The sequence below is a fragment of the Natrix helvetica genome, assembly GCF_964273705.1.
Source record: "Natrix helvetica genome assembly, chromosome: 1".
In the NCBI taxonomy this organism is placed as follows: domain Eukaryota; kingdom Metazoa; phylum Chordata; class Lepidosauria; order Squamata; family Natricidae; genus Natrix; species Natrix helvetica.
The window spans coordinates 169,479,413-169,505,875 of record NC_138548.1 but is presented as its reverse complement, the minus strand read 5'-3'; the positions used below and the strand labels follow the sequence as shown (position 1 = coordinate 169,505,875).

Below are 26,463 nucleotides of genomic sequence, written 5' to 3'. Positions count from 1 at the left end.
TTCAGAAGTGATATTCAGCAAGTTCTGACTAGTGCTGGAGAAGCGGTAGCGGAAATTTTGAGTAGTTCAGAGAACCGGTAAATACCACCTCTGATTGACCCCACCCCCATCTATTCTCTGTCTCCCGAGACCCAGCTGATTGGGAGGGAATGGGGATTTTACAGTATCCTTCCCCTGCCATGCCCACCAAGCCACACCCACAGAACCAGTAGTAAAAAAAAATTAATCCCACCACTGCTCTTATTTCTCTTATATGACAGCCACAATGCTATCTGGACTCACCACTGCCGCTTACAATTATAAATCAGGAGACACAGGCCCCCAAAGGAGATATTACAAGTCTAAAATTCTCAAACCTTCCCCCTGAAAAGATGAAGGAATTTGTATGATTCCATCATCGTGGATGAAAGGAATGATTGGATGGGCAAGAAAGAAAGAAATATACCACTTACTTGTAGCCATCAAAATGTTAATTTCCATATCGCAGGAGCTTTCCACAGGCAAAGGGAAAAACAATGTTGGGGTGAATTTTAGTAAACTTCGACTTTGGCTGCATGAGCCTGATCAGGTTTCAAAATGCCGATACCCTCATCTCTAAGTTTCACATATCCCCAGTGGTGGGATTCAGCCGATTTGCACTGGTTCAAGTGAACCGGTTGTTAAACTAAACACCCACCCCCTGCTATGCACTGCAATGGAGAAAAGGGCAACGGAGTGCCCGGTATGAGGGATGGAGAAGGCCGCTTTCCAGGGGTTGTTTGTTGCCGGTGTTACTGCCGGTTCGCAACCCACATACAACGTGCGTCTGTGCAGCAGATGTATGCTCCCCGCATGTGGACTCTTCAATGTAAATTCTTCTGCGCGCACCCGCAGTCACCAAAATCCAAAATGGCGGTGGCCAAGCGGCAGCCAAGTGGTGGTAAGGGAACCGGTTCAGGGGCATGGCAGGCCTGGGTCGCTGCCAGTTCTGCAACTCAGGCCTGAATTCCAGTACTGGTTCGGCTGAACTGGGCTGAACTGGCAGCAACCTATCTTCTCTTCTCCCTGCTCCTCCTCCTTTCCTCGTGCCAGCCGCTCTGTTGTCTGTTTATTGCAGTGCAGCAGAGCACGCAGGATTGACTTTGATAGCGGGGTGGGGGGGTTGTTTAATTTAACAACCGATTCGCCCAGGGTCAGGTTAGCCATCATGGAGGCTTGTCCACATATGCGGCGGAGCAGGAGGCATGCCTCCCATGACAGCCAGCCTAGGCGAACTGGTTGCTAAATTATTTGAATCCCACCACTAAATTATTTGAATCCCACCACTGCATATCCCCCTTCCGAGACTCTCCTGCAACCTACATCATCAAATCTACTTTGTCTTCATAGAGTGCAGCGCAGGCAAGATGAACCTCTCCACTCTTCTCTCCTCACAACAATCCTGGTGGAGTAACGTGAGTTGACAGACGATGCTTGGAATGCTACGCAAATAACTTGAGCCTCATTTCACTTCTGCTGCCAGGGGAAGGGCCAGTAAACAAAGGCAAGTGCAGTTTTTAATCCAGGCCTTTTAAGAACAGGCAGCTTTTAATTCCTCCCCCCCAAAACCAGTTTACAACCACAACTGAGTCCAACCTCTCCTTTGCTAAGCAAGGCAGTTGTTAAGCGAGTTTTGCCCCATTTTACAACCTTTCATGCTACAGTTGTGAAGTGCATCTGGGTTCCCCCTTGACTTCACTTGTCAGAAAGTCACAAAAAGCAACCACCTTACCTTACAACAGTGCACCCCTCATAAATACAGGGAGTCCTCAACTTACAACAGTTCATTTAGTGACCGTTCAAAGTTACAACGGCAGTGACTTATAACCACTTTTCACACCTATGATCATTGCAGCGTATCCTTGGTCACACGATTTACATTCAGATGCTTCGCAACTGACTCACATTTATGACGGTTGCAGTGTCCCAGAGTCATGTGATCCCCTTTGGCGACCTTCTGACAAGCAAAGTCAATGGGGAAACTGGATTCATTTAACAACCAGGTTACTCATTTAAGAACTGCAGAGATTCACTTAACAAATGTGGCGAGAAAAAGTCATAAAATGGGGAAAAATCAGTTTAAATATTTCTCACTTAGCAACTTCAATTTTGGACTCAATTGTGGTTATGAGGACTACCTTTACCTGCCAGTTTCCAAGCCACCAAATTTTGATCATGTGACCGCAGGGATGCTGTAAGAGTTGTGTGAAAACCAGTCATAAGTCACCTTTTTCAATGCCACTGTAATTTCGAAGAGTCACCAGCTGAAGTTGTAAGTCGAGGACTATCTGTAATAGTTGCTGTTTTTCTTGTTCTGATCTTTTCGTACTATTTCATTTTTGAAAAAAAGTTCTTACTTCGTCATTAAATTTATAGTCGTTTCTGTCATTCCTCTATGAGTTCAACATTGCATCCCTGACACACCCTCTCCAATTTCCCCCCAGAGAAGGCTTGTGAGCTAAGATGGATGGAAAGATGGCACAATGTAATTATTTCTTCATTTGTTACTGTTTGCTATGTCTGTCATCATGCTGCCTAGTTTAAATATTGGCTAGATTTAAATCCCAACTATATTTCAGGAACTGAAGACAGCACACACAGTACTCCCTTTTCCTAATTTTTCCTAGAGAACCCTATGAGTCAGATTGGACTAGGAGTAGCCCAAAACCACACAGTTAGTTCCCATGGCTGAGAGTGGACTTGGACTCAGTTCTTCTCAATCCTAGTCTAGCATCTTAAACACTACTTCATCCTGGCTGCTGCTGTTAGCCAGCTGGGAACCAAACTTGATATGTTGTGAAGGATTTAATAAGGCTGTGACAACGTGAGAATGAGAGCATGGCTTAAAAATGTGAAGTGAAGCTGAATCTTAGGAATGTCTCTATGTGTGGATGGTCCTGACTCCCCACGTTCTCTTTTTGCTAATGGCTTTCCCCTCTTTTATTCTTATAGTCACATCAAGATGCTTAAGAGCATTTAAGAGTTGAAAAGCGATGCATTCCTAGTTGTGGTAGGTATTTAGAGCATATTCTATGATTAATGCATGAATATATTCTGATGAAAGCTGTGGTACAAACCAGATGGCAATTCCAGATCAGGGTGTGGTGAGGGAGGGTAGAAAGAGACTGAGAGAGCAAAGGAGAGAAGGAAAGGAAGAAGAAGAAGAAGAAGAAGAAGAAGAAGAAGAAGAAGAAGAAGAAGAAGAAGAAGAAGGAAGAAGAAGAGGAGGAGGAGGAGGAGGAGGAGGAGGAGGAGGAGGAGGAGGAAGAGGAAGAAGAGGGGGAGGAGGAGGAGGGGGAGGAGAAAAGGAAGGAAGCAAGGAAGGAAGGGAAAGAAAGAAAGAAAGAAAAAGAAAGAAAAAGAAAGAAAAGAAAGAAAAGAAAGAAAAGAAAGAAAAGAAAGAAAAGAAAGAAAGATGATGAAACTCCTAATTCATGGCTTGTACTAAGCCATGCTTTAAAAAACTCCTGGCATAAACAGTATTTTGAATGATGAGCATCTTGGGCATAATTAGTAAGAAACACGCAGGACAATTGCAGGAATCAGTCAGCAGATCAAGTCTTCCATTATGCTGTTACTGATGGGTGCCAAGGCAGACTTGGGAAATGAGTGACTGTCAGAATTAAGTATTTGGGATTTATTTGATAAAAGGTGAAAATGAATGGTAAATTTGTTTTGCAATTTCACCAACTCACCACTCTGCAGGAATTCAAATATAGCTTACTTGTGACATGCATCTGTTATTAAGGGGATTAGCTTTGAGGCAGTTGTACCTCTCAAAGCATTATGAATTAGATTAATCATGTTTATTTAAAGAATGGGTATCCCACCTGATTCCGCAGACTCCAAGCAGCTTCACATTTTTTTAAAAAATCATAAAAATACCACAACACAATAAACAAAACCAATTGGCATCATTGAAATGACATATTATATGATTGGCCTTCACATCTGTGAAGCCTGACAGAACTGCAGCATTTTGGTAACCTCTTGGGCCTTGGGGGGGGAGGGGAGGGGGATAGTTGCAGTGTGACAGGAAAAGACTGCTTGCAATCCCTTGCCTCTGACTGCTTCCTGAGCTGATTGCACGGGTTTGACAGGAAACCATGTCATGGGCAATACAGACCAAGTCGCATAGGTGTAATATGCTGCCTCACCCACCCAACTGAAGTTTGCAGGAAGTCTTCAAAGGGAGCCCTGAGTGGAAGACATTGCAGCAATTCAATCTGGAGTTAATGAGGACACAAGCGATTGTTGCCAGGTCTTTCTGCTCTGACAAGAATTTGTAACGGGCATGTCAATCCAAAACAAAAAAAAAGCACTCCTGGCTATAATCTCTACATTCTGATCAAGCTAAGTCACGAATCTAGAAACTTGCCCAAATCATCAATCAGACTTTTCAAAGGGAGCATAAACCAGTTTATCACCAACTTGGATAATTCTGGACAAACAAGTCCATTTTGATAGGATTCAGTTTCAACTTGTTTCATCTCATCTAATTCCTGTTGCAAGACATCAAATAAGAATACCTATTGCGTCTCCTGAGGTATATAATTGGGTAAAGGTAAAAGTTCTCCTCACACATATGTGCTAGTCGTTCCTGACTCTAGGGGGCAGTGCTCATCTCCGTTTCAAAGCCAAAGAGCCAGCGCTGTCCAAAGACATCCCTGTGGTCATATGGCCGGCATGACTCAATGCCGAATGCTCATGGAATGCTTTTATCTTCCCATCAAAGGTTGTTCCTATTTTTCTACTTGCATTTTTACATGCTTTTTAACTGTTAGGTTGGCAGAAGCTGGGACAAGTAATGGGAACTCACTCCATTATGTGGTGCTAGGGATTCGAACTGTCGACCTTTCTGATCTACAAGCTCAGCATCTTAGTCACTGAGCCACCACATTCCCTCTATAATTGGGCATCATTGGCTTAACCTCTCATATAATATAATATAAAACCAAGCTCTTTGACACCCATAAGGAGTAATGAACTCGATTGGTCATTCCCCACTATTACCATTTAGAATTGACTCCTTAGGCTGGAATAGAACCTGCTCCTGGTTCACAACCTTTACAGAGAGCCCAGAAATATGCCATGATTCATCATCTCAAATGCCACCGAGAGTTAAAAAAAATAGATATCATGCTCCCTGCTCCAGGTTCTAATAGGAGTCATTCACAAGAGCAAATACTGCAATTTCAGTCCCATGCCTGGATCCAAAAGCTGACTGAAAGAGATCTAGAAATTCTGCTTCACTTAGGATTTTGGTACCTGCAGTCCCCAACATCTTCTCCAAAACCTTTCCCCTAGAAACAAAGGCTGGAGACAAAGGAGAAGGGTTGGATACAAAGAGGCTTCTTCAAAGCACCACCAGCTCCTGTAAGGCAGCAGTGACAAACCCCTTCTAACCCCTTTTATCTTTTTTAGGGGGTTCCAGGGTGGGGGGGGAGGGCCAATCAGACCGGGAGGAGAGCCAGTGCCAGACAAACAGGTGAGTCCAGGAAGGACGGGGATGCGGTGGAGGGGGGGAAAACAAAGGTCACTCGAGCAGAGGGTTGTCCTATTACAACGGTCGTAAGGAGGAGGGGATGCGAGGACAGGATAAGATCCCAAGGTCGGTTGGGAGACGGTGGCTGCTGGTTACGCCCGGTCGTTTGTACCAACCCCTGCAGTCTAGGTGGACAGGAACTACAGAGCCAGGGCCTGCGGCTGATGCTCTGCAACGCAAGGTCTGTTACCAACAAGGACCCCCTCATTAATGAGTTGATCTCAGAGGGGGAGCTAGACCTTGCAGGGATAACGGAGACCTGGTTGGGCCACGAGGGTGGTTTACCCCTCGTGGAAATGTGCCCACCAGGTTTCCGGGCATTCCATCAGCCCCGGGCCCGGGGTAAGGGTGGTGGGGTGGCGGTGGTTATTCGGGAATGTTTAGAGCTGAGGGAGTTCACTGTCCCTCAGATACCCGGGTGTGAGTCCCTTGGTGTGAACTGGGGCCCAGGGAGGCAGTGGGGCTTGCTGATTGTATACTTGGCTCCTCGCTATGCATCAGCAGCCCTGCCCGAGCTCCTCGAGCTAATCTCAGCGACGGCAGTTGAGACTCCCAGACTTTTGGTCATGGGGGACTTCAACTTGCTGTCGATGGGAGCGGCTTCTGAGGTGGCTCGGGAGTTCATGGCCTCCATGACGGCCATGGACCTGACCCAATTAGTTCAGAGCCCCACTCACGAAGGGGGCCACACACTGGACCTCATTTTTGTATCTGAACAGTGGACGAGTGATCTGGGAATAGGGGACTTAGTCATCACGCCCCTGTCATGGTCAGATCATTCATCCCTCCGGCTGGACTTCCCTGGCGCTATCCCCCACCGCGAGGAGGCGAAACCAGACTCTACAAGCTGGTACCGCCCCAGGCACCTGATGGAATCGGACAGATTCCAGACGGAGCTTGGGCCAATACCTGTAGCCCTGTCCCGCTCCCGCTCCGAGGACCTAGTGACTGCCTGGAATAGGGTGACGACTGGGGCCTTGGACCGGGTTGCGCCTTTGCGACCTCTCCTGCGGCATTGACCCACCCGGGCTCCTTGGTTTACTGAGGAGCTAAGGGTGATGAAGTGCCACAGGAGACGTCTAGAGAGCAGGTGGAGGTCCTCACGCTCCGAATCTGACCGAACACAGGTAAGAGCCTATTTGCGGATTTACCTTGTGGCAATAAGAGTGGCCAAGCGTAGGCATTGTGCCGCCCTTATTGCGTCCGCGGATAACCGCCCTGCCGCCCTGTTTTGGGTGACCCGCTCCCTTTTATCGCAGGGGACGCGAGAGACACCCTTACAGGGAAGAGCAGAGGAGTTTGGGGAATATCTTCAGGACAAAATTGATCAGATCCGGAGCGGATGGACCTCCGTCAGTGGACCAGACGAGCCATCAACAGCGAGTCTTGAGAGACCATTCTGGGAGGAGTTTGACTCTGTTGCCCCTGAGGATTTGGACAGGTTGCGTGGACGGCTGCGGCCCACCACATGTTCAATGGACCCGTGTCCCTCCTGGCTGGTACTGGCAGCCTGGGAGGTGACACGAGGCTGGCTTCTGGGCCTGGTGAACGCCTCATTGGGTGAGGGATACTTACCAACCGCCTTGAAAGAGGCGGTGGTGAGACCCTTGCTCAAGAGACCTTCGCTCGACCCAATGGAGCTAGCTAATTACCGTCCAGTCTCCAACCTCCCCTTCTTGGCGAAGGTTGTTGAGAATGTGGTGGCGCAGCAGTTCCCACGACACCTGGACGAATCCGACTATCTAGACCCACGCCAGTCCGGCTTCCGACCCGGGCACAGCACAGAGACAGCCTTGGTCGCGTTGGTCGATGATCTCTGGAGGGCCAGAGATAGGGGTTGTTCCTCTATCCTGGTCCTATTAGACCTCTCGGCGGCTTTTGATACCATCGACCATGGTATCCTATTGCACCGGTTGGAGGGGATGGGAGTCGGAGGCACCGTTTTGCGGTGGTTCGGCTCCTACCTCTCCGACCGGAAGCAATGTGTGTTGACAGGGGGGCAGAGGTCGTCCCTGAGGCCACTCACTTGTGGGGTGCAACAGGGGTCGGTCCTCTCGCCTCTCCTGTTCAACGCATATGTGAAGCTGCTGGGTGAGATCATCCGTGGTTTTGGGGTTGAGTACCACCTGTACGCTGATGACACTCAGCTGTACATTTCAACCCCAAACCACCCCAACGAGGCTGTCGAAGTGATGTCCCGGTGTTTGGAAGCCGTCGGGGTCTGGATGGGGGACAACAGACTCAAACTCAACCCCTCCAAGACTAAGTGGCTGTGGATGCCGGCACCTCGGTTCAGCCAGCTGACACCATCGCTGGCCATAGGGGGCGAACAACTGTCCCCTGTGGAACGGGCGCGCAATTTGGGCATCCTCCTTGATGCCCGGCTGTCAATGGAGGACCATGTGGCAGCCGTGGCAAGGGGGGCGTTCCACCAGGTTCGCCTGGTGCGCCAATTGCGCCCCCTACTGGACCGGAGTGCCCTGCGCACGGTCACTCATGCGCTGGTGACGTCTCGCCTGGACTACTGCAATGCCCTCTACATGGGGCTTCCCTTGGGACGCATCCGGAGACTGCAGCTAGTTCAGAACGCAGCCGCGCGGGTTATCATGGGGAGTACACGATACTCCCACGTAACACCCCTCCTGCGCGAGCTGCACTGGCTACCTGTGGCCTTTCGGGTGCGTTTCAAGGTATTGATTACCATCTTTAAAGCGCTCCATGGCATAGGACCTAGTTATCTGCAGGATCGCATCCTACCACACACGTCCCTACGACCAATCCGCTCACACAGGGAGGGACTCCTCCTGGTGCCATCCGCTAGGCAATGCCAGCGGGCGACACCTAGGAGTAGGTCCTTCTCTGTGATGGGCCCAACCCTCTGGAATGACCTCCCCCCCGACATCCGAACTACCACCGACCTCCGCTCCTTCCGTCAAAAATTAAAGACTCACCTGTTTCAATCAGCTGGCCTGGCACTCTCTTAGTTTTGTCTCCCGGGGATATATTTTAATTGGGTTTGGGTATTTTAATTGGGGATGTTTTTTTTTTTTTAGGGTTTCTATAGTATATTTATTTCTTGTACAGTCTTATCTCCTCCATCCAAATGTTTAGTATTTAATTGTTTTATATTATTGTATTTTATCTGCATTTTATTTGACTGTACACCGCCCCGAGTCCCTTTTTGGGAGAGGGGGCGGTTTAGAAATCCAATAAATAAATAAATAAATAAATAAAATAACAGAAGGGAGTATATGTAGTCCAGAACGGTGGAGTCCTTGGTGCTCTCTGAACTTGGCGCTTGCTTGCACCAATGATCTTGCCTCGTTGGGCAATGAGACATCTGTAGGCAAAACAACCATGCAGAGCAGGGGTGGGTTCCAGCAGGCACTACTGTTGGTTTGCTCCTGGGCGTGCTATGTGCGCGCATGCGCAGTACAATAAAAATTGTTCTGCGCATGTACAGAAGTAAAAAACAAGATGAACTGGTTCAGGGCATGGCAGGCTTAGGTCACTGCTGGTTCCAGCGGCCCAGGCCACCAAACTACTACTGGTTCGGCTGAACCGGTGCAAACCGGTAGGAACCCACCACTGATGCAGAGAGAACATTAAGGACTCAACAGTCCCTTCCCTCAGGTATGCAACTATGTGTGCCACTTCGAGCCACTCTAAGGAGACAGGTGACATATATTTCAAGTGGCAAAGGGCAGCACATGTGCTATCAACACCTTGCCTCTGTATTTGGAGTCTACAAAGCCAATACAATTCCAGAAAATATTGCAAGAAGTTGTCTAAGTTACCCCGTTTATTCCTGTCAATGTGCAAATTAGGTCAAAACGAGTGCAAGTAATTTTATTGGCAAAATACCCTAAGGGACATGTCACAGGATTCTGAAGTGATCATCCCCACCCACATTTCTCCAGCAGGGACATTTTAATTGTATCTTCGGAGTTTTGAGGTGAAGGAACCTCCCAGGCTGAGGGAAAGTTCCCGTCTTTATGGTTCTCCAAATGTAATGGAGCCTTATGGCCCATTTAAGAATTGCTACTCTGCTATCGACAAGACTTTTGATGGTGTTACCCAGACTGCTAAGGGATATGCACTTACCACTTCTAGCAACCTGACAGAACTTTTTGTTGATCAGGTCCATCTGTCCCTGTTTTGGTATCTCCAGGAACCACAGTGCTTCAGGCCTGGAAAAGGTTGGAATGCAAATTCCTCACACTTGCTATCATGACAGATTGTCTGTGGTTGGAAATTGCAGGATGTGTTTTGTGGAGATAGAGGAAGCCCCCAAGCCAGTTGCTACTTGGGCCTTGCTTGTCATGAAGGGTTGTAACATTCTGGCAAATTCTGAGGAGTCCAAGAAAACAAGAGACAGTATAACCGAGTTCTTGTTGGTTTAACCCTCCAAATTGCGTCTTCAGCACAATATATTTTGCTTCTCCTCCTTCCTATCATCCATCTACTCCCACTTATGATTGTATGACTATAACTTTGTTTCTTGTATCCTTATGATTGATATTGTTTCCTTGTATGACTTGATTGCTTATTTGTACCCTAGGTATATCATTAAGTGTTGTACCTTATGATTCTTGGCTAATGTATATTGTCTTTTTATGTACATTGAGAGCATATGCACCAAAGACAAATTCCTTGTGTGGCCAATCACACTTGCCAATAAAGAATTCTATTCTATTCTATTCTATTCTATTCTATTCTATTCTATTCTATTCTATTCTATTCTATTCTATTCCATTCCTGCATCAACACAGTGTAATCCAGACCTGGAATTATCCTGATGTTTGATCATATTCATATTCAAGTCATATCTGTTGCGAGCCTCCCAAAGTTGTGCTTAATAGGGGAAGCCCTCCAAATCTTTTAAATAAATAAAAATGAATATTCCTACTGGAAATTCTGTCACTTTACATCCTGGGATTTCTCAGTAAACCATTATTCCCCTCTCCATAATCACATGTGCAAAGTTATTTAAAAAGCAGCATATCCCATATTATTATGGTGGTTGTAACAAGGATAGTTCCGCACTCAGATTGGTAGCAGTAGTTGTACCAATTCTTTTCAGGCTGTGTGCCGAGGTGGAAATTAAATTCATCCAGGTGGAAGACCTATTTTAACTTTCTTTTGTGTGATATTAAATAAATTTCACTTGCAGCCTGACACAGCTGATGGAGGGACATGCATTTACATGCTGCACATGCTATGGGAATCTACTACCAGTCATTGCTTCCCATGTGCAATGAAACTAGTACGCATGCATTCCGCATACATGATTAATTACCCTCAGGATTTCAGCACTTTGTGGCGCTGAAGCATCTGTCTGCAAAGCAGTAATACGAAACCCTCCATAATGTCCCTGGATTTCAATTTATTATTCCATTTTAAATCATCTTTTGAGGAAAGCTTGCACACGCACACACACACACACACACACACACCTTGTCACATGGGCTGGAAATAGGTGTTCAGGGCGCATACGAGACAATCCTTATCAAGGAAAAAGCAAATATTTTTTTAAAAGTCAAACTCTCCTGAGCTTGCAAAATCTCACAGGTATTTAGTGAACTTATGAGATCTGGAAGGAGAGCTGAGGGGGAAGAATTGGTGCCATAACTGTTGCCAATCCTTGTCTTATTGTTTAGCCCATCTGGCTTGAATTGAGGAAGGAGAGTAGCCCAAATGGAAATAACACAGCTGTATACAATTGCCCTAATGGAAGATTAATAGGGTCTGTTTTCTCTGGCAAATACTTCAATTTCTCACTGAGGGTCTTGAAATTTTGGAAGACAGGAAATTCGGATCTAAAGATTCCCTTTGACCTTCAGTTTGTTTGTTTGTTTTGTTTTTATTGGATTTATATGCCGCCCTTCTCCCAAAGGACTCAGGGCGGCGTACAACATTAAAAAACACACATCCCAAAAGTTAAAAAGAAATTAAATACATATCCAAAAAAACAAAAAACAAACCCAAACCGAATTTATAAGACAATACATTTAAAAATGAGTTAAAATTAACAGGCCAGGCCTTCAAGTATTCCAAAATATAGACAGTATCTGTGGAAAATTGAAAAAAAATTGACTGCTCTACTTTATACCCCAATTCAGATTTTTTTTAAAAAAGTATACTTTTTAAAAAGCTAATAGAATAGAGGTTGATCAAAAATTCTGTGCTTGATATGGTTTCTCCAGTCCGTTCAAGTGAATTGGCATAGAGTTGTGATAGGGCCCAGCTGATGAAAGACAAGCTGGCTTATATCAACTACTGTTGACTTTAATTACGTATATAAAATATTCAATGCCAGAAAGTTTTTTTCTCAACTGAAGCTAGGCTGGAAGATGTTCTTCCGTGCTGTTCCCACGTTGCTCAATGAAAAAAAAAAACATCTTCTTGAAAAGACCCTGGAATCTCACAATCAAGCTGGTTTACTTCGATGCGTTAGCATACAACCCTACAGAATGCACAATGAAGGAGTGTGAATATCTTGTTCTTCTCTTTGCTACAGGAAAAAGTCTTAGCAGGGGGAAAAAAATATCCAGAACTAAGTGCTGATGGTTGTATCTCTGGAAATCGAAGATAACTTGCACTGCTGATACAAGGAGGTTACCTCTCTAGTGACTTTTAATACTGTAACAACAAACATTTTCCTCTTGGCAAACACTGTCAGAGATTATCACTAGGGCTGAAGGAAAAGTAGCATTGGCAAAAAGAAGGCATTGCTTTCCAAAATAATTGTATTTGAGGAGAGTTAGTTTGAAAGAATCACCAGGACGGAACAGTGCCTAGGAGAGTAGAGGCACAAATGTAGCACTTGTGTACAATTACAGGTTGTCCTTCACTTAGGACCATAATTGAACCCAAAATTTCTGTGGCTAAACATGGAAGGCAGCTGTTAAGCGAATTTTGCCTCATTTTGCAAACTTCTTTGCCACAGTGGTTAAGCAAATCACTGTGGTTGTTAAATGAATCGTTTCAGTCATTAAGTAAATCTGGCTTCCCCCATTGACTCTGCTTGTCAAAAGCAGGCTGGGAAGATTTCAAATGATGATCACATGACCATAGCACAATGCAACTGTCATCAACGCGTGCCAGTTAGCCAAGTGCTGGAAAATTTATCACATGTCCATAGGAAGGTTGCAATAGTTACAAGTGTGGAAACAGGGTATAAGTCACTGTTTCCTGCCATTGTAACTTCAAATGGTCCCTAACCAAATGATTGTAAGTTGAGGACTACCTGTATTTAAAGCAGCCGCACTTTCCTGGGGTTGCCTGTCTTCTGAGGGGGGAGAAATCAGTTCAGGGAACTGCAAAGAGAGCTATGTTTGTTGGTCTGAATAACTCCAAAGCATTTTTGTCATTGAATCCATGTCCAGCTCTAATAATACCAGAAGTTGCACAAAAAGAATAGAATAGAATATGGAATATGGAATATGGAATATGGAATATGGAATATGGAATATGGAATATGGAATATGGAATATGGAATATGGAATATGGAATATGGAATATGGAATATGGAATATAGAATATAGAATATAGAATATAGAATATAGAATATAGAATATAGAATATAGAATATAGAATAGAATAGAATTCTTTATTGGCCAAGTGTGATTAGACACACAAGGAATTTGTCTTTGGTGACTATGCTCTCAGTCAGTGTACATAAGGAGACTAAAATATATTCATCAAGAATAAAAAGATACAACACTTAGTGAGAGTCAAGGTTACTAATCGGCTATCAGCTTGTACTAGGAAATGAATAAAAACAATATATATTGAAATATAGAAGTTGCATGGTTATAGTCATAAGTGGGAAGAGATAGATAATAGGAAGGATGAGAATAATAATAGTAATACATCCTTAGTAAATTATTGTCAGTGTTGTGGGAATTAGTTATTAAGCAGAGTGATGGCATTCGGGAGAAAACTGTCCTTGTGTCTAATTGTTCCCGTGTGCAGTGCCCTATAACGTCATTTTGAGGGCAGAAGTGGAAACAATTTATGTCCAGGATGCGAGGGGTCTGTAGATATTTTCACAGTCCTCTTTTTGACTGGGGCAATATACAGGTCCTCAATGGAAAACAGTTTGGTAGCAATTGTTTTTTAATTATCCATTGAAGTCTATGTTTGTCTTGTTTGGTTGCAGAGCCAAATCAGACCGTTATATCTCCTCATGGGGAAAGAAGATCCTATACCTCAGTGACTTTTAATAACAGGTATTCAGTCTATTCCTCTGGTGCTGAAGTTTGGTGAGCCAAATCCAAATAATTTCTCCCCTTCTTAAGCTTTTCCTGCCAGGAATATTTCTTTTAATACAGCTAACTGTTGAATGGAAGGGTGTCTTCTGATGACCATGTCTATAGAAGATGACTAGCCACCAAGTGGAACTCATGGTCATCCACTGGAATCTTCAGAAGAAATAATCAGATATGTTCATGCAGCACTTCGACTTGACTGAGTGAAAGAAACCTGGAACACATTACTATTTATTACACAATTGCAAATTAGATTTGCACAGGCACTGAGATAAGCCAAAGAAATATAACATATATTATTCATTCATTGTCAAATTGCTCTGCAATCAAGAGTTCTCTAGGCACTATACAAATAAAGCAAAACACAAAACAATCATCGAGCCATTCTCTAGGTCCTCCAGATGTACTGGGACTACAACTCCCAGAATGCCAAACTAGCATGCTACTTGAAGGAGTCTTTGAGCCGCAATTCTGACCCGTCCAGGGGAGGCCAAACTGGAGAAGGTTGCAATAAACAGTCAGATCGCTGGCTGGTTCTAAAGAGACCCAGTGAGATGGAGAAACCGATCCCTTAAGATGTTGAGGCCAAATGCTTCCATGAATCCATTGGAAAGAAAGAAAAGATACATGTTGAACTTCAGTCCACTTCCGACAACCTACTTTGCATTTAAAAGCTTCCTTTGGGTCTTGTTCCCTCAAGTACAGAACTATTTCCCCATAATTAGTCTTCTGCTTAGCTTACTCAAAGGCAGTCAGTCCTGTGCACTGGATAGGTTTTTCATCCCATTTCGTCATGCATCCATCCACAGCAATAATTCCAGAAGCCAACCCACAAAGGCAGACTTTTAGCTCTTGGAGAACAATTGAAGCTATTCTTTGCTTCTTTGCACAGCTAGCTATAGTGAATTGCTCCATTAGCTCAGCTGATCAGGCTTTGAAGGGGGAAAATGTAAATGCAGAGTTCCTTTGTTTTAGGGTACAACTGTATATTTGAGGGTAGACAAAAGAAGATGGTTCTGGAGTCTTTTAAAGGATGAGAGTGGGAGAGAGGGAGAAAAAGAATTTTCTTTGCCCGGACCCTTAAGAGTAAAGGCAAGAAAATATAAAATAGGATCCAGCCAAAACCAAGCCCTGTGCATCAGGGAGAGATTTAAGCCTGAGTTTTAGAAAGTCTACTGAATGCTGTTTATCCACGGAATGCATACGGTATTTCCGAAAGTTGCAAAACTATCCTCCTTTGATGTTTTCCAAGTGGCATTTTATGTTCTGTGCATTCAACATACTATAGCAGCCAGCTTCTGATGCAGATCTATACCCACTTGAGCTTCTTTCTAATAATAACATCTAATTGGCCTTGCTCCAGAAACAGGGGGCGCTTGCTTCAATAGACACTGCATCCTTAGACCCAGGAATATAATGTTGAATTGTCATTCATGCACTGTGCAATAGCGATAACAATATTTCATTCTCCATTATTAAAGTGGAGACTGCCAGCACATAAATGACTTCAATAACAAACATCTTCCCAGTGGCAATAGTCGGGGAACAGTAATACAATAATGCATTACTGACAGCAGCCAATTAGCCTTAGCATGACTGTGATCTATTAAAATCAATGGGAGTCATAGATTCATTGCACCCTTTCACCAATGCATCATCACTATGACAATGGCAACTCTCTCTTTAATAATTGCAATCCATAGCATTTACATTACTCTTACAATGCTCCAAGAGAATTCCTACCAGCTCATTGATTTTACAGCAGGGATCACCAAGGGTTAGGGTCCTGATCGTGAAAACTCATGTAGGACTTGGACTCTCGGATCCCTTGTATTTTTATTCCAAAATCTAATGAGAGTTTGTGGAATACCATTAAAATCTTGGATGATTGTGGTATTCCTGTACAAGACTTCACGGTATCTAATGACCATACTGAAATTTCTGAAGATTTGGCAATCTCAAATTATGACAACAGTGGTAATGATATTTTGATGAATTTCTTATGCCCTTTTGAATATTCTGATTCTCTTGGCAGTATGTTATTAATAACAGTATGATGTCAGTTCTGTAAAGTAGAATGTTATTACTTGTCTGCATATTATGGAAAATCAGCAGCTGAAACTGACTACTGAAGTTCATTAAAGACCACCTAGAACAGGGGTGTCAAACTTGATTTCACTGAGGGCTGCATCAGGGTTATGTTTGACCTTGGGGCCCAGGGTGGGCATGGCCAGTTCATCGTCACTCGTATTGGAGGTGCCTGTGGTGAGCCAAGTGCTCCGCCAGTGAAAATGGGCTCCCAAGTTCCATGACCTCCTGCAAGACCCTCCCGAGCTCTGTTTTCACTGGCAGAAGCAACGTGGGCCAGCCCTTCATTGTTCCCAGGGCAGCCCCGTGGGCCAGATCTAAGTACCTCCGGGCCGGATCCAGCCCCCTGGCCTTGAGTTTGACACCTCTGACATAGAATATACATGAACAAGACCAGTTTGGTGTAATGGTGAAGATACTTGGTTGGAAACCAGGAGAGTGTGAGTTCTAGTCCCACCCTAGGCACAAAGGCAGTTAGCCACTCAGCCCCAGAACGCAAGCAATGGCAAACCACTTCCTATATGTTGCCAATAAAACTGCAGAAGCTAGTTCATGTAGTTGCCAGGAGTCAACAATGACTCAAAGGCATAAAATATGTTTTAATCTGTTTCTTTTCAGCTCACAGGACATTTTAGCTATCCCAATCCAGCAAATCACTGGCTTGTATGTAACACAATTTTCTTCTGCTCATAACCTCAGCCTTTATTTATGAGAAATCACTCTGTAACTTCTGAGGAGACACATTTCAAGCTGATGTCCTACTTCTGCACCTGCACAATAAGCATTAAACAGGCCAGGCTACTGATGCTGGTAGCTACTATTATGAGCATTCAGGATTTCGTTGATTTAACCCTTTAGTTAGATGAGTAATGTCCTTTTCTCCCTAGGAGCCCATTTTAGTTCACATTCGACATCTCTATTGCTGGGAATGATGGCTTCCCAATCGGAATTTGTTTGAAAATAGAACTATAGGAAAGAAGTTAAGAGTTGTTTTGCTGTCATGTTTTCTTTGGGGCTACTCAGTCAACAGTTACATTGTTTGAACTGTAAGTAAGAACAAAAAAAAACTTGAGTTCTAGAATAGATTCGTGATAGCAGTGTTCCAAAATCTTGGAAGCTGCCACAAAGAAGAGGAAGTCGGTCAGTCTCCAAAGCACCTGAGGGCAGGCAGGACAAGAAGGAATGGATGGAAACTAATCAAGGAAAGAAGCAACCTAGAACTAAGGAGAAAATTCCCGACAGTTAAAATAATTGATTAGTGGAACAACTTGCCTCCAGAAGCTGTAAATGCTCCAACATTTACAAGTTTTTAAGAAGAGATTGGACAACCAGGTGTCTGAAGTGGTATAGGGTTTCTTGCCTAAGCAGGGGGTTGGACTAAAAGACCTCCAAGGCCCCTTCCAACTCTGTTATTCTAATTCTAAAGTAAGATACATCAGATTTCCTCACACTGAGGCCCCAACAAAAGTTACCATCCTCTATCTCATACAAGTATTACTACAAGTCTCAGCATTCCTTGTTATTCAGTTACTGGTTGGGTTTTGGGAGTTGACATCTCAATATATCTGGAAAGCACAAGGTTTAGGAAAGCTAATCTACCCAGTTTCCTGCTGCTTAGCATTCCAAGCCTCCTTGTCAGTCAGTCATTGACAAGCTCCCTTTAACAAACTAGAACTCAATTTTCAGTTGGTTTCTCTCAAAGTAAAAGTAAGAAATGGATTAATAAGTTATGCATTTGTCTCCTCCTAAAGATAGCTGTGAAATAGAAGTTGGGGAACAAATCATCTTACATTATATGTCATTATAGTCTCCTGTATTTTTGCAAAGAGCCCTACAATGGGGTTTACTCCTATAATCAAAGACCTCCAGCAGTGACTGAAGGAGATCTGAATCAATAAGAGGCAGCATTTGAAAGTTGTCATTACACCCAATGCACTGTGGGAAACTAAAACAGCAATATCAGATACCCTTCCTTGGTCACAGTTTCAGTCAATAGAAATAAAATTCAACTTCTTTGCTCCAGAGAGATTATGAACTCATATTAAGAGTCCTTTAAAAAAAATCCAACTCAGCACAATTATAATATCCACTACAACATTTAAGAGGTCATGAACACAAAAATCTATGGCAAATCTTCAAAGTAACCAATTCTAAACTAAAATGTTCTCCAGAGTTTTAGCCAAGAGTCTTTTCCAGATGTTATTTAAAGATCCCTGGGGATTGAACTTGTGATTTTCTGGATAAAAACAAAATACAGATAATCTTCTATTTATGACAATTGAGCCCCAAATTTCTAATGTTAACTGAGACATTTGTTAAGTGAGTTTGGTCCCATTTTACAACCTTTCTTGCCACAATTGTTAAGTGAATCACTGCAGTTGAAAAGTTACTAAAACGGTTATTAAGTGAATCTGGCTTCCCCCGTTGACTTTGCTTGTCCAAAGGTTGCAAAAGGTTGCACCTTGGGTCACAGCAACGGTCATAAATATATGAACCAGACTTCTGAATTTTGATCACATGATCATGAAGGTGCTACAACAGTCGTAAGTGTGAAAAATGGTCATATAAACCACTTTTTTCAGTACTGTGGTAACTTGGCACAGTCACTAAATGAACTGTTCTAAGTTGAAGATTACCTGTAGTTGGTTGGCCATGCACCCCCATGAAGCTCAAAGCTTTTGCTCAAACCTCTTTGCAAATCCTTACAATGCTCTGATCAGGAACCAATGATAAAAAGGCAACTTTTGCAGTATTTTGTGTATAATTTCTCTATCCTTCAAATGAAAAGGTCAATTGATTTACTGCTGGATAGATACATTTTCAGTTTTAAAATGAAGCCATTCAGGATAATATAATTTAGGAGGGGTAGAAAAAAAAAACCCTAAATGAGTAAATATATACACGGGAGCAAAACTCCATTTCCTACTGTTTATTATTTCGGATAAGCCATGGAGACCTTACATTACAATGTGTAAATCTTTTCAACTCTGAGGATTATTGATGCAAAGAAAATCATAATGGCTCCCTTTGGAGTTCTTATAGTCATTCATATTAATCCATGATTTGCACACATATAAAGAGAATGTCAGTGCTGGGAAAAATGTGTTAGTTTTAAAAACCTACAGGTGTAATATAACTTCAATAATTATCATTTTTTTCATTTTGGTCTTTAAAGAAAGGCGTCTCTTTCAGTTTTAATTAGTGAACTTTAATTGTCGTTATGCAAAAAGATAGAGGGAATCTTCCTTTTTCAAGCTTCAATTTCTGAGGCATGAAGTGTAATTGATAAAAGGCTTCTGTCACTTTATTACCATTGCTTAAACTAAGTTGCAATCCCATGTTTCAAAACTGCATATTCTGCATTGGAAATGCAGGCTTGTCTTTACTTAACTGCTTCAATATCTGTGATACATCTACAGGATAGAATCTTATTAAGTTTTATAAACCCATGCCACCTGATTCATACTTGATTATGCCAGGATGCAGAAATTATTCCTCAAACCATTGAATTAGCAAAAATAGTCATTGTCTGCTAGCAAAAAAAACAACCCCCAAACTCATCATTCCACACAGATTTGGAATAAGCTTGGCACATTTCAGAATTGTTCTAATGAACATCTAGGAGGATTGATGTTTGCATTAACACATACAACACCCCCACTCTGCCAAATTATGAGGATAAGAAATAATCTTCAAGCAGGCCAAGGTGGATTCTGCAATCATGCAATAAAGATTTTAGATCTTTGTTTTTCCCTGGCTATCCCTTCCCCACAAAATATGCTCTGAATGATCTCTCAAACAATGCATGTTATATAGGGCTGTTATAAGAGAAGCACAAAGACAATTTGGTGTAGTGGTGAAGGGGCTGTTCTTGAAAGCAGGAGACTGGAAAACTAGCTAGGCCAGTCACTCTCACTCAGTCCAAGTCACCTTACAAAATGGTTGGGGGGGGGGTGTTGGAAGAAATGTCCATCCAGGTTCATTTCCAAGTGGGAAGAAAGACACTGGAAATATGGAGACTGCTTGGAAAGATGGTTTTTAATGGTGGACAGGACCACATGGTTTGAGGTCCCTGGTGGGGAAAAGATGCTGAGAGTGCCTTGGTTTTATGCCCTCTCTGGGCTTTTGAATTTGAGCTTGTATTCTGATTGGTTGTCAGACTTCATGGAGCCATGTCCTGTGTCTCAGGCTTGATTGAGCCTTGCTGGGTGATGTAATCTTACCAGGTCCATGTGGTGAGATGGGTAGAGGACTAATCCTATCATGTCCCAAGGTCCATGTCTTAATCCCATCACCCTGGAGCTGAAGGGAGCTACTTTGTCTTTAAAACATGTTTCTCCTTTTCTCATCCAGGGAAACATAATATTCTGCCTTTTTAATATTTCCTAGAATATTTCATTTTTCTAGGTGAGGGATGGGTCCTAACTTCCTGCAGGGGAAATAGGAGATAAAGGTATTAGGTATGTTGGCATCTCATTTTTGGGTTAAAAATCTAATAAATATCAATATATAAATCTGAGTCTCTTTGGATTCCTTTTTATAAGTTATATGTGGTAAAACAACATCCATTTAGGGTAGATGACTTTCAGATACTAATTAAGTCCCAAAAAGAAGAAATGATTGTCTCCAGTAATACATATCATATCCATCTAGTACATGTGAAGCATCTTCAGCAAAGCATTAGCTAATAGTAATCTTCTCAGTTCTAGTGGTGATTGCCCTTAACCATAATTAGTCAGTATCTGACCGCATGCCTAGCAATTTGAGTAACCAAGGAGGAGAGGTGGGGTGGGGGTGGGGAATTCAAGTAGGGCAGTGAATGTAACATCCCCCATACTTTCTACTAGTTGTCAGAGTACTCTGCTATTAGAGTGCTCCAACGAAGCAATAGGATTGATCCGCCTTCCACAATAATGCCACAATATTTTTGGAGATCTTTCGGCTATCACAAGCAGCTTTGCTCTTTCTGCTGCGACAGATTAACACAGCTAATATTTTAGAATCAGATAATAGGCCAGCCCAGCTCTCGCAAAGGCAACTTCTTAAATAGGAATGCGCCCCACATGGTAATGTTCCATTATCCTTGTCCCAGTGATACAAGGAAAGGAGGAAAGGCAAGCTGGGGAGAGACGGCAGGGTGAAACCGCAGAAACAGAAGTGCCAAGAGCAGCCATGGCAGAAGTGTTATTCTGCAGCAGGGAGCGACAGTGAAATAAATGCATGGAGTTTGTCAGCTCTTTTCCCCATAGAATTCTAGCTGGCTCTGACATTGTCCTCCCCATTCAGAAGGCTCTTTGTCAGAAACTTCTGTGTTTCCTAGGCAATTTGGGGACATCAGGCTAGAAAGACCTTGCTTGAGAGGACTTTTATTTTGAATTCCTGCACCAAGGAAAAGTTTGGAGGGGAATGGGCTAAGGGTTTACATTCCCCCCATCTGTAAGGGGGCAACTGCTTTGATGCACCATATAGAATAGAATAGAATTCTTTATTGGCCAAGTGTGATTGGACACACAAGGAATTTGTCTTTGGTGCCTATGCTCTCAGTGTACATAAGGAGAATATAATACATTCAAGAATAAAAAGATACAACATTTAGTGATAGTCAAGGTTACTAACAAGCTATCAAATCATACTAGGAAATAAATAAAAACAATATAAATTAAAAGATACAAGCAACATGGTTATAGTCATATATGAGGAGTGATAGATACTAGGAAGGAAGAGAAGAATAATAGTAATACATTCTTAGTAAATTATTTGACAGTGTTGTGGGAATTAGTTGTTTAGCAGAGTGATGGCATTGGAGAAAAATTGTCCTTGTGTCTAGTTGTTATGGTGTGCAGAGCCCTAGAGCATCGCTTTGAGGGTAGAAGTTGAAACAATTGATGTCCAAGATGTGAGGGGTCTGTAGATATTTTCTCAGCCCTCTTTTTGATTCGTGCAGTATACAGGTCCTCAATGGAAGGCAGGATGGTAGCAATTATTTTTCTGCAATTCTAATTATCCATTGAAGTCTATGTTTGTCTTGTTTGGTTGCAGAGCCAAACCAAATGAAACATTAATATCCTCTCAATGTTTCATTTGCCTTATCCACAAAAAAGTCACCTCTTAGCCACTCCGGTGTAAAAATCATGCTTTTCCTCTTCTCCGAACATGACTATTACACAGCATACTTCATCTACACTGCAGTATAGCTGATCTGGGATCGGAGTAATCCTTGCTTTAGACTGTTGCAGACATGGCGGCTTCCTTCTGGCCTATGTAGCATTGCCCCCTGACCATCATGGCTTAACTTGAGTTGCAGGCTAATCCTTTGCTTCTTCAGAGGCAGCTGCCCATACAATGCATGGCTGGTATTTTTCAAAGTGGTTGGGAGATTTCACACATGTTCTGCAGACACCTGAATTTAGAAGCCCTTTGAGAGAAGACTAGGCCTGTGTTTAAGAAGCCAAACTCCCAGTTTAAGTTGGAAAAGAGACCTGGCTTCCGCCAGCTCTAAGTTGCTGACTATGTCACAAATGAGCACGTTACAGCTGTATTGCTTTCAAAGGATTTTGCATGGCCATAATTAATGTTTTTATTATTTGGAGGTAAGAAGTGCCATTTTGCTACAGCATCTTCTAACTATCCCATCCATATGCACACTACAGGTAGTCCTCAACTTACAACCACAATTGGGACTCAAATTTCTGTTGTTAAATGAGATATTTGTTAAGTGGGTTTGCTCGCTGTTATAACTTTTCTTGTCACATTTGTTAAGTGAACCACTGCAATTGATAAGTCAGTAGCCCAGTAGTTAAATGAAACCTGGCTTTCCCATTGACTTTGCTTGTGAGAAGGTTGGAAAAGGGGATCACATTACCCTGGGACACTGCAAATGTCATAAATATGAACCAGATGCCAAATTTTGATCACATGATCATGGACATACTGCAAAGGTAGTAACTGTGACAAAAATAAGCTACAGTTTTCAGGGCTTTTGTAACGTTGAACTGTCACTAAATGAACTGCTGTTAGTCGAGGACTACCTGTGCTACCGTTTCCTTGCAGTACTAGTCAAGGATGGAACTCATTTGTTAATGCTTCATCATCTAACCACCTCTACCAAACCTAAAACTGTTTCAGACTGTCCTATTCAATAATAGCCCACCTGATGAGCCTCCAGCAGATAGCACCTCCATTCCTGTGATCTGATGATCCACTTGGGAAATAGCTTAACCCGTCATTCAAACCAGCTGCCTCTACTCACTAGACCCACCCCAAACACCTGTTGCAGAGTATGATTGGTGGTTGCTTTTCCCTGCTAGCAGTTGGTGCTGTTTGGAAGGGAAATCCTAAGCCAGGAGAATCCACTCATAAGGAGAACATTGCCAAGAAAAAATAGGGCTCATTCCCTTTTAAGACCAATGTATTTCTCTGCTGGCTCAAGAACTGATTATCTTCAACTTCTGGCTGTGTCCTTAAATGGCTCCCTTCAACTCTGCAACTTAACAATTAGCAAGCTAGCTTGGCAAAGTTCAGATTTTTCCTTTACTTGAGCATAGTTCAAAATTTCTTTCCTTGAGTTCAGGCTCTTTAGACCAGAGGTCAGGAAGTGGGACTCTCCAAAGCCTGCTGAATTTCAACTCCTTGCATCCCTCCCATTGAGGGATTAACATTAACACTGATGCTGTGTAGGAACATGACATATTTCGGCTCAGCAGTATTTGATTCCTTGCCCTTGCCCTGCGGAGTTGAATGTTACGGGAAGTATAGCATCTTTCTTACATTAGTTGGAGTAACCCCTCTTTTTCAGGTTTCCATGTGAGCCTTAAAAAAAGATGTTGCTGCTTTAAGAGTCATGTCACTTTAATGAGTGGATTTCTTAAAGCAATGACATCGTTCTCAAGCTTGTGCAGAAGCTGGAGGATTTTATTTTAAGGAATGGCAGAGAGATGCTGCACTTGCATGATGTCTAAATTGTTTTTCTAATCCACTTTTGAAGGGCACAACCCTAGGAGATCTCATAGCATATTTTATGGTTTGTGATTCCATCAGGGTTTTTTTTTACGCTTGTATGTTCTTTTTATAGTTTTAGGTAATTCCTTATGGTACAAATGCAGTTATAAAAGCTAAAGTCAGTAAATGCATTCAGATGCTGGGAGGGAGAGGGAGACAGGGAGAGGGAGAGAGAGGACAACAAAAGCTAACTGTTTTCTACACTCACACAAGACCAACAGGAAAATAAGCCCCAATCAAATTAATTAAGTGTGTGTGTGTGTGTGTATTCTCCACGCAGTGGTGGGTTCCGCTGTCCCCCATGACGTCCTTACCTCCACGACGCCTCTGCGACACTCCAGCTGCTCGGCGGAGCATCGCGCAAGTACCTTACACTCCATGTGCATGTGCGGAAGTGCCAAAGAGCTCATATACAGGTAAGGAGCTCAGGTGGGCCCTCTGGAGCATCGTAGCAGAACGGTACACGGTGCTCCCGGCAGGCACCGGGGCGTACCGCCTGCAACCCACCACTGATTCCACCAACATGAACTTTTCCAAAATAGATATTGATCCCCACTTGCAGAGAAAGAATCTTTCAGTTGTACACATCTAGAAGCTATATATTGTTATTTGAAGATGTGCTATTTGTTGGGTTGGTGAAAAAGAGTCAAAAGCGGTCAGAGATGCTTTACAGAATACTAGTGCACAAATAAAGCCTTTCTCTTGAAATTGTCAATGCAGCAGCATTTTCTGTCAAACCAGTGCAGCTGATTTGAAAGTTGCTCCGGCAGTTGTGTGTGTGTGCAAAACCACTGCTATGGTAGACCTGCTGCAGCCTGGAAAATGACACAGCTACTTCAACGGTTCAGTTGGAAGTGCATTGTTTGTATTCCCATGTGTTGCAAACCCCGCTCCCACTTCTTTCATTTTTACAAGCCCTCTTCCATGATAGTCCTGATGTATTGGATCTCAGCTGCAAGGCACTTAGGATACAACAGGAATTTTGATCCAGACCTTTAGGAGGAAATGAAGTTACTCTTTTTGTTCCACCTCTAGAAAAAGAATGGAATCTTTTTCAAATACAGCAAAGAGCTTAGGTGGAATTTATTTTTTTAAAAATAGCAAGATGCAAAATCCAGCTCCTACCAAGTTGTTGGGGGGGGGGGAGCGGGATAGGAAACTCAAAAAGCAAGACAAAGCATTAACGAGGCAAAGCTTGGTGAATGCAAGCCAGGGAACAGTTTTGATCAGGAAACCACAAGTCAGGAAGTTCATTTGCTGCTCAAAAATAGCTTGCCACTGTACTCCCTCTATCTCCCCTGCGGCTCATAAGACAAAACCAATGCCAGGAGCTACAATCTAAGGCAGATTAGAAAGACTGTATGTGTATACATAGATTCTGATAAGTTGGTATTTAATTTATAGGAGAACTGAAGGAACTGGAAAACAGATGTTTTTCAGATGGCAAAGCATATTGAGATAATCTTGAGAGGAGAATTATATTCAACAAGAAGCTTGACATTGCTTGCTGTGTCAAGCTTCTTATGTCTATGCTACGTTCCGGACTAAGCATAGTAGACAAAATTATCTGCTATAACGTTCTACCTGTAAACGACTACTTCAACTTCAACCGCAATAACACAAGGGCAAACAATAAATACAAACTCAGAGTTAATTGCTCCAAATTCAATTGCAGAAAGCAATAGAGTGGTCAATGCCTGGAACACTCTACCTGATTCCATTGCTAGTTCCTCAAACCCCCATATCTTTAACCTTAAACTGTTCACCATTTCCTAAGAGGTCCCTAAGTAGGTGGGCATAAGTGCACCAATGTGCCCACCATCCCTGTCCTACTGTCCCCATTGATATATACTCATTTTATGTGTTCATGGCCATGTTATACTTATTTATATCCATCTATTTGTACCAATCTCATGCGAAAATATCCATGTCTATACTAATACCTGTTACCTTGTACATGTTGACAAATAAATAAATAAAATAAAATAAATAAAAATAAAAATAATGCAGAAAGGGCACTTAATTAGAGGAACTAACAGGTTTCCTGCGCTTTCTAGGTGACCTGTTCCTATATTCCTATGAGAAAAAAATGAACAAAAATAAACAGATAATGTATCTATTGGTTTGATCTTTGATATTGCCAGTCAACAGACTAAAGAGGGATCCTGATGAGAGATATCTTTCTTATGCATCTCTCACCAATTCTGGTGTGTCTTGCCAAGCACGGACTCGGACAATACACGCTGTCCTTAACCCAGTGATCCCTCTCTCTGTTTATTTAATTTGTTTCCTGCTCTTTGTGGAAGTCTAAAGGAGAAGGTCTCTGACTATGTGCTGAAAATGTTTATGAGATCAGGGACACTGATAATATTGACAGTGATAATAGTGATGACTAATAGATTTTTAGCTCATAATATTAGCCTTTCGTGGAGAAAGTTGTATCTATGTGGTCACCGGGAGATGAAAACAATTTGTTGGCACATAATCAATTCTTACTAAAATTCTATATCTTTCTTAGTAAAGAGGAAAACAATAATATGA

At 42.7% G+C, this 26,463-nt stretch overlaps 1 protein-coding gene across 1 annotated transcript in view; it reads right to left on the bottom strand.

Annotated features, from left to right (window-relative positions):
* Nucleotides 1–23,202, bottom strand: part of UBE2E3 (ubiquitin conjugating enzyme E2 E3) — a 167,790-nt gene extending 144,588 nt beyond the window's left edge. Inside the window, exon 1 of the mRNA XM_081943989.1 lies at nt 23,075–23,202. The gene's annotated coding sequence lies outside the window, so the exon portion shown is untranslated. The remainder of the gene's footprint in view (nt 1–23,074) is intronic.
* Nucleotides 23,203–26,463: the final 3,261 nt, after the last annotated feature.